Consider the following 8,530-nt stretch of genomic DNA (forward strand, 5'->3'; position numbering starts at 1 on the left):
AAAAATTATTTTATTTTTTCCCTCACCCTTCAATTTTTGGGTCAACCCTCCTTTGACTGGGTGCTACATGGCAGTCTTTGATTGGTTGACCTCTAAGCCACATCATTGCAAATTGAGCTCGCTGCCACATGGCACTTCCCTACTTACCCGCATTTCTTAACCATCTTGCATCTTCGTATTGTGTACAAGCACCCACCGTCCATCTTGCCATGTGGCATGATCTGATGCCTTCATCATTTAAGCTTCTGCCAGTCACCATGTGTCATCTTAGGATTTACTACTGGGTCCACCTCATGTCTCTGTTGTAGGTATGTGACATCACCTCTGAGTGGGGTCTATTGACATGTGTCAGCAAGGTGCATTCCCGCATTACTTAACTACCAGATATCTTTATTTTGTACTCATACACTAGCCCTTTGACGCAGACATGTGTCACAATCTAAGCATTTGGTCTTTGATTTGCCACATCAGCATACATGTTGGTTTGTTCAAAATTTTGTCTAGGTGACCTACTAGCTATCCACAACTGAGTTAGGCCCACGACTCATGCTTGCAACTTCAAAAGCCATTGTCTTTTGGACAACCATCTTATGGTGTAGAAGAGTATTTAAAAAGATAAAAAGTTTCCCATGGTACCAATGTGGGACATTGGTTTTGCCTACATTTCTTCATTTATCAAGGGCTCCTTTTGTCTTTTCTTTGTTTGCAGTGGCCTTCTATTGCTGGTTGCATCTTACACTTTGCCTCAACTTCTTTTTAACTCCCTTATAAGCTATATGTGCTGCTACTATCATGCGAACATCATCTGCATTTACTCTTGTGATTGTTGAGCGTTGTGCATGATCTTCAACTTCTATTGCCACTTGGACAAGTCCCCCTTCTAATTGTAAGATACAAGGTGGTATAGGGGCATCCTAAGGATTTGTTTCTGCTGCAACTGAGCTAAGAGTACCATCTGTAGCATATATGTAAGGAGTAGCTTCCAAATCCTCCTCAGAATGATAGCAAATGAATAGTCCACAACCAAAACATGCCATACAAAATTTCTTTCCCACCTTTTCCTCACCTCATTTAAAAATAAATTTGCCCAATTCAGCAATATTAACTCTTGCCAAATGTTGGCTTTTGTTAAGAACATATGCTTTATCTATCTTTCTTGTTGGCATTTCTTGTAATTGAGTATCTGTAATGAATACATGAGCACTGTAGTGCTTGTAGTAATAGACATAAAGATCTGAGTCAGGGCCATCTAGTGCAACATCCTCACTAGAATACATGTGTGTTGTTCGCTTGGGAATTTTTACTCTTTGTTTTTCTTTGCTTCTTTTTTGATTAGGAAGACAACAATTGGAAAAAGAATTCACCATCCACATCCAAATGATCCATCTCATATAAGTTGGATGAAAATTTTTTTGCAGAGAGGGCTAATTACAAATGTAGCACATAATTTTATGATCAACATCATATTGGTAGGCACAATGAGAAGTCATAAAATAACTATTTGAGATAGAAAAAAAAATTCAAATGAAATACAATAACTTCTATGGCTGCACTGCAAGTAAAAGCTTTTCATACACCTCTTGAGAAGATAAATCTTCCACCACCAATCACTTTGACTTATTCCATCCCCTCTATAAGGTCATCTATTGGAGAAGAGTAGATCCATGTAATTGCCTCATCTCGGTTGAGCAATGGGAACTTCCCAAGAGTGCTCATGCATTGTCACCTCTGCTATGTTAAAATTTACTAATGTGGCATTGATCTATTTCTTTACTATTCATGTTGTGTATAATCCATACATCCTTTTTTAAAAATAAAGATATAATCATATCAAGATGTTTAACAAATGCAAATATTAGGACTAGTAACATAACCTTGATATCCACGACATTAATTGATCTGATGGAATTAGTCGGGCTCTAAAGTGGGTTCGACTAAAAAAAATTTCATTTTTGGACACCTGAAGTGCCAAATTGATCCATTCAACCTATCATCTTGATTAGAATCAAATTTGATTACTGAACCATCAATTACAAATTATTTTACCATTAATCTGAAAAATTGTCAATTTAATGCCAGAGGGTCTTTTGACCAGCTTTAAAAACTAATCCAAACCTCTAGCCAGGCTCTAAAATCAAGCATACTAATTCTTTGTTCTGTATACTCCTACCATGTCAAATCTCATCTCATGAATAATTCTAAGTCAAAAGATATTGACTGTCAAAGTTGCCCTCTTAGAACTTCCTGTAAGAAAACATGTCAAAACAATACATTGCATTTGGATTTGGCTTTGAAAATAGGGAAAACTAACACTTGGGGAGACAAAAATTGGGGCACTGGTTCACTATCATGAGGAGAGTATAAATCTAGGATTTGGGCTCATGAAAAATAACTGGGCGCAAATGGTGAGCGGTCAAAGTGGGCTACTCAAAATTTGATGACTGAAAATAATGGTAGAAAAACATTTTTTGCAAATGGAATGGACATGGGAAAGTGTGCAAATAGATTTGTCAAGACTTGAAAACTGGCACACTTGAAGTATTTTTGGAGTACAACATAATGGTACAATCCATTTGATCTCACCTATCATGGATTCAAAGTTATGACATCATGAACAGGGGTACTGACAAATCTGCACTTCTTGACACCAGTAAAAAGTTAGAAATTGCATTTGAAAACTGATCAAATAGATTTTTCATAAGCTCAAACTTGAAACATAACAAGTTTTTGACCTCTAAAATGCAACGCAATAGGAATTTCATCATTTCAATCAATTGGGTTGAAGTTATAACAAGTCAAACAGGGCTTCCCAGAATTTTGAACATTTTGCATCAGCATGACAACAATAAATGACCAACTTTGAGGGATTCAAAACCTAATCAAATAGATTCAAAACAACTCAAAATTTGAAAAATAGGCTCTATGGTATGGAAAATAAATATTCCCAAAGTAGCAAGTCATGAAACATAACTTGGTACAAGATATTTAATCACAAACATAGCCTTCTATTGCTATTTGACACTTGAGCAAAAATGCAGATTTGACAAATGCTCAAAATGGGACTTCACGGAATGGCTTAGAATGATAGTTTAACTTCATGGGACAAGTGGATACACTAAATGAAAGGTTCTAGAAACATTAAACACCTCTTAGGCCTCACAGGTAAAACTAGGTACGTATGCATTTAAAGATTTTATAGGCATCATTTTTCTCAATGGTACTCAAAATTAGGGCTTCGCTTGTGAGTCCCAACAATAAATCTATTTGGGGATACATGCCCCTTATAGGAATGGAAAGAATTCAAATCTCTGGTAGAAGTAGACCATTACTAAAACAACAAAAGCTTTCTCTCGAACAGTTTATTGAAAGCAAAAAGAACTACCTCTATTATGTACAAACGATGACCTCGGGCCACTGGACTTCACCAAAACTCCTTACCTCTGTCATAAATCTGATTGTCATCTACACTTTCATGAGGTAAATTGGAAACATTACTTCTATCAATTTCACCAATCAGATCAACATTCTGATTCAACTCACTTGGGAAAATTGAATCTACAACTTCACTTTCATAATGCATATAACAACTAGCTTCATTTTCTACAACTTGCTCATTATGAAAGTTTTGATCAGCATGCTCAAACATATCAGATTGAAACTAAAACTCTTCTTTATTAAATGAATCAAGCATGCTATCAGTCTTGAATATGAAGGCATCATATTCAACATGGGGAAAGGGATCACACATACCTTGAAATTGTGTATCCATATGCATAACCAAAGAGTATTCATATGAGCAATCAGACTTGTATTCACACATATCATCAATGTCATAGTTTGAAACATATCTAGAATTCTCAAATGGTCCTTTGAAATCAGAAAATAAATTAGTCATCTCATTAGAATATTCATCGTAAAACTTAGTACAAGGTGTACACTGATCTTCAATAATAACCTCATCAAACACATTGTCATCCATATTATGAGATGCAACATCATCCTCATAATCACCATCAAACTTTGAAGAAGAAAAAATTGATCTCTTATAATAGTAGGATAATGTATCATCATTAAGATCATCCTTAACTAAATCTAAATCGTCCATGTGTTCTTCAAAAAGAGGATTGTTAAGTTCATGCAAAGCGCCTTTGTAGACATTATGATATGTGATGTGCTAATCAACATCAAACTCCTCACCATATAATGGATTAGTGAAAACTTTAAAACCATTTCTAACATCATTGTCATGGACATTTTCAACATATGAAGAAGAAAAACTAGAATCATCACAAGAAGACACACCATCAACTCTAGCAATGAAGCATGTAGAATATGAATCAATATTACTTGCATTGTCTCCATTAAGGTGATTCAAATGTCTTGTAAATAAATCATCATTTGCCTTACCAATAGGTGCTAATGCATTAATCTCAAAATCATTTATATATTGTTGATTTCTACTGCACTTTTTCTTAAGACATTCATCTACATAATTAGGTAATCCGTCCCTATGGATAATCTCTTTTTCTTCATATTGTGTAGACCTTCTTCATAGCTTTCAACCTCAAACTGATTTACACAATTCTGAAATGGAATTTCACTTGTAGATTTAGAAGTAGTACTCATACCTTTACTTGCATAACAGTACTCACTCTAGTCATTGCTTTCTTCTTCCCAATTCGCATTTGATTCACATGAAGATGAACATATATTAGCACTGTCCTCTTCCTGACTTGAGCAACAACTCTCACCATTGTCTTCACATGACACTTCTTCACAATTCATTGGATCAACAAGTTCACCTTCATCATTTGAAAGATGACTTTCAGCTTCTTCATACTCATATTGAGATGCATATCCTTCAACTTCAACCTTTATAACATTCTCAACATAATACAATATATCAATAAGATAAATCATTTCTTGCATATCTGACTAATCAAGTGAATCCACCTTATCATCTACTACTAAAACATTACAAAAATGTACACTATGTTCTTTTGCCTGTGACTGAGATAAATGTGGTTCACACTCTTCATCTTGTGTTATCTCTCCATGGCATGTCAGATCAACAATATCAAATTCATGACCAAAGACATAACGTTTAGCCTCCTCACTTGCACAAGATTGAGATCTAGGTGTAATGATCTCAAATTTTGAAGCATTAGTTACACCATCATACATATAATTATCCTGAGAAAAAATTACTATTGTAACTAAACCTTGATTCATAAAATCAACATAGTGCTCAACCCTATCAAAGTCTGAAATGCATCTTACTCCTATAACATCATGAACATATGTGTCCTCATTTGTAACCAAACTAACCTTCCTTATACACACAGTCTGATCTGAATTTCCTACTTGACTAAAACTTACAACAGGGGTATTGATAAGCTGATTTGAAATTGAAGCATCAACACTATGTTCTAGTTTTCTTTCATAACCATTATACCGAAAATCATTCATAGAAAAATGACCTCTAATCAATCCATACTTCAAATCATTTTCAATATCCCTAGCGGTCATAAAAGCCTGATATAATGTCTATGGTTCTTTATCCCTTAGTAGATAGTTCATTTTCTTGTCAAATGCATCAAAGTAAACAACTAAACACATTTGATCATTAGGTCTATAACTCTTAGGGATCTCATTCAAAACTCTTGCAAATCTGATGTTAAATTGAGGAACCAATTCACCACTATTAATGTGAATCCTTAAAAATTTATTATAAGAATCATATATGCTTACCCTTTCTCCAAATTGCTCCATGAAGGCGGAATGCAACTCACCCCAAGATGAAATAGAACATGCTGGTAGAAAAGAAAACTAGTCTCTAGTATCACCCTCCAAAGTTTGAACAAATAATTCATGTGCATGTCCTCATGAGCAATCTCATAGTCACCCATCAATTCATTGAATAACTCAACATGATGACTAGCTAAAACAAGATGGTTCCCACTAAACTTAGGCAATTTATTTCTAACATCATTAGGAATGATGTTTGGGAACCATGAATACCATTGAAATTTAATGACATATACCGCTTGGTAGAAATAGATCTAGAAATTTCACTGACAAGCTGCATACTAGATGAAATGAAACTTGACATTCTTCAAAGATTTGAAACTCATTCACCCATAATAAATCTTAAATTCATAATTTGCAGCAGATCTATACATCCTTCTACCAAATAACTCTTTTCAAATACACTTCACAAAATTAAATACAACAAGCTAAAACTCAATCCAATGAAGTGTGTGAAACTTTTCAAACTATTCTCCTCCTCATAGTGTTGGAAATACCACTTGATGGAGAACACATATGTAGAACATACTTTCATGCTAATGAAATCACATGAAAGTGTAAAATATCTTTAGTGTTGCTATATGAAAACATTGATATGCTGATTGGCATAGGTGCTAATCTCAATTCTTCACACCACTAGTCGAATCCTTATAGAGTTGCCATCTCCTTGAGGAGAACTAAATGAAATCACTGCTGTGATTCATTTTTATCACTTAAAATTTCTTGTGATAGAAAATCAGTCAGCACTTTAAAACTCATTAGTCAAGAACTCATATATCTCTCTTCTTGCTTAAAACTTAACATAACTTTTAGATCTACACAATTAAATTGAAATATCCTAAAAATAATTATATGTAACCGATCTACACTGGTTTAGAGATCTCTTAGAGAGTCGCTACTCATAATTGTGAGAAAGATTTAAAATATGATTCATACATTGACAAATCTGAATTGGATTTTCAACTTGTAGGACTTGCAAATCATTAAACACTTAGAAGAGAGAAGTCACTTTTGATCAATTCTAACTCTAAATTTACAAAAACACTTTGAAAATAAAAAATGATTGAATTGATTGAAAATGAAACTTAGTAGCAACATAATCTGCATTCAAACCTTTAAAGCTACTATTGTCCAAGCATAAAGCTTAACTAGGGAACAGAAAAAATTGCATACAAAACTGAATATGAAAAATATATAAGATATTTCTAGCTCCTTATCAATGAATTCCTTCATAGACTCCCCATAAAAGTTGCCATTTTGTTGGCTCCTAATTTAACAGTTTTGAAAATGACCAAGAAACCAAACCAATGCATCTAAGGCTAGCAAATTCCTATGAAGGATACGCTCGACTGTAGTCTTGGGCCAACTATAAGGCTTGACCCTTCTTCTACTTTAGGCTCTACAAAACCTAGGCAGGTGGACCTCAGATTCAATCAATATGGTACTAGTGCAAAAACATACTCCTAAATCTATCAAAGGAGATTTAACCCTTATATCTCCTAATAACTTATGCAATAACATAGATCTATAGTAGCTAAATGCAAATCTATGAAATTCACAAGAAGAATGAGGGTTAGACTTTTCAACTCTTCAACATGAAAGGGGGAAAAACATTTGATTAATAATGTTGAATTCAACAAAACTCCTAATATGCAACAGTAAGAACTAATGATCCTATAGCTGATCAGTGCCTTATCTATTGGGCAATTCCATGAATTAATCACATACATATGGATACCTGATACATACTCATATACTCAGATATCCGATCTATGTGATTAAGATACACTAGTAAGACACTTTTCCTACACTAGTAAGACACTTTTCCTTGACTTCTTTTTAGCCCCCCCATGAGCTGTAGGTGCTGTTGTTGGCACACAAACATCATTCACATTTACTCTTGTGATTGTTGAGCATTGTTCACGATCTTCAATTCTATTGCCACCTAGACAAGTCTCCCTTCTAATTGTGAGATACAAGGTGGTAGAGGGTCATCCTGAGGATTTGTTTATGCTGCAACTGAGCTAAGAGCACCATTTGCAACATATATATAAGGAGCAGCTTTCAAATCCTCCTCAAAATGATAGCATACGAATAGTCAACAACCAACACATGCCATACAAAATTGCTTTTCCACCTTTCCCTCACCCTGTTTCAAAAGAAATTTTCTCAATTCAGCAATATTAACTCTTGCCAGATGTTTCTTTTTGTCAAGAACATATGCTTTATCTATTTTTCTTTTTGGCATTTCTAGTAATTGAGTATCTGTAATGAATACATGAGCACTGCAGTGCTTGTAGTAATAGACATAAAGATCTAAGTCGGGGCCATCTAGTACAACATCCTCACTAGAATATGTGTGTGTTGTTCACTTGGGAATTTTTACTCTTTGCTTTGCTTTGCTTCTTTTCTAATTAGGAGGGCAACAATTGGAAAAAGAATTCACCATGCACATCCAAATGATCCATCTCATATAAGCTGCATGAGCATTTTTTGCAGAGACGGCTAATTAAAAATGTAGCACATAATTTTATGATTAACATCAGATTGGTAGGCACAATGAGAAGTCATAAAATAACTATTTGAGATAGAAAAACAAATTCAAATGAAATACAATAACTTCTATGGCTACACTACAAGTAAAATATTTTCATACACCTCTCGAGCAGATAAATCTTCCACCACCAATAGCTTTGACTTGTTGTTCCATCCCCTTTGTAAG

General features: G+C 34.4%; 2 pseudogenes; both read right to left on the reverse strand.

The window, feature by feature from the left end:
* Positions 1-716: 716 nt before the first annotated feature.
* Positions 717-1,367, reverse strand: LOC149547161 (UPF0235 protein At5g63440 pseudogene; annotated as a pseudogene).
* Positions 1,368-1,541: 174 nt separating this feature from the next.
* Positions 1,542-8,182, reverse strand: LOC149547162 (UPF0235 protein At5g63440-like; annotated as a pseudogene).
* Positions 8,183-8,530: the final 348 nt, after the last annotated feature.

Source organism: Cupressus sempervirens, chromosome 7, assembly GCF_028749045.1.
Source record: "Cupressus sempervirens isolate cs-2001-9-10 chromosome 7, ASM2874904v1, whole genome shotgun sequence".
Classification (NCBI taxonomy): Eukaryota; Viridiplantae; Streptophyta; class Pinopsida; order Cupressales; family Cupressaceae; genus Cupressus; species Cupressus sempervirens.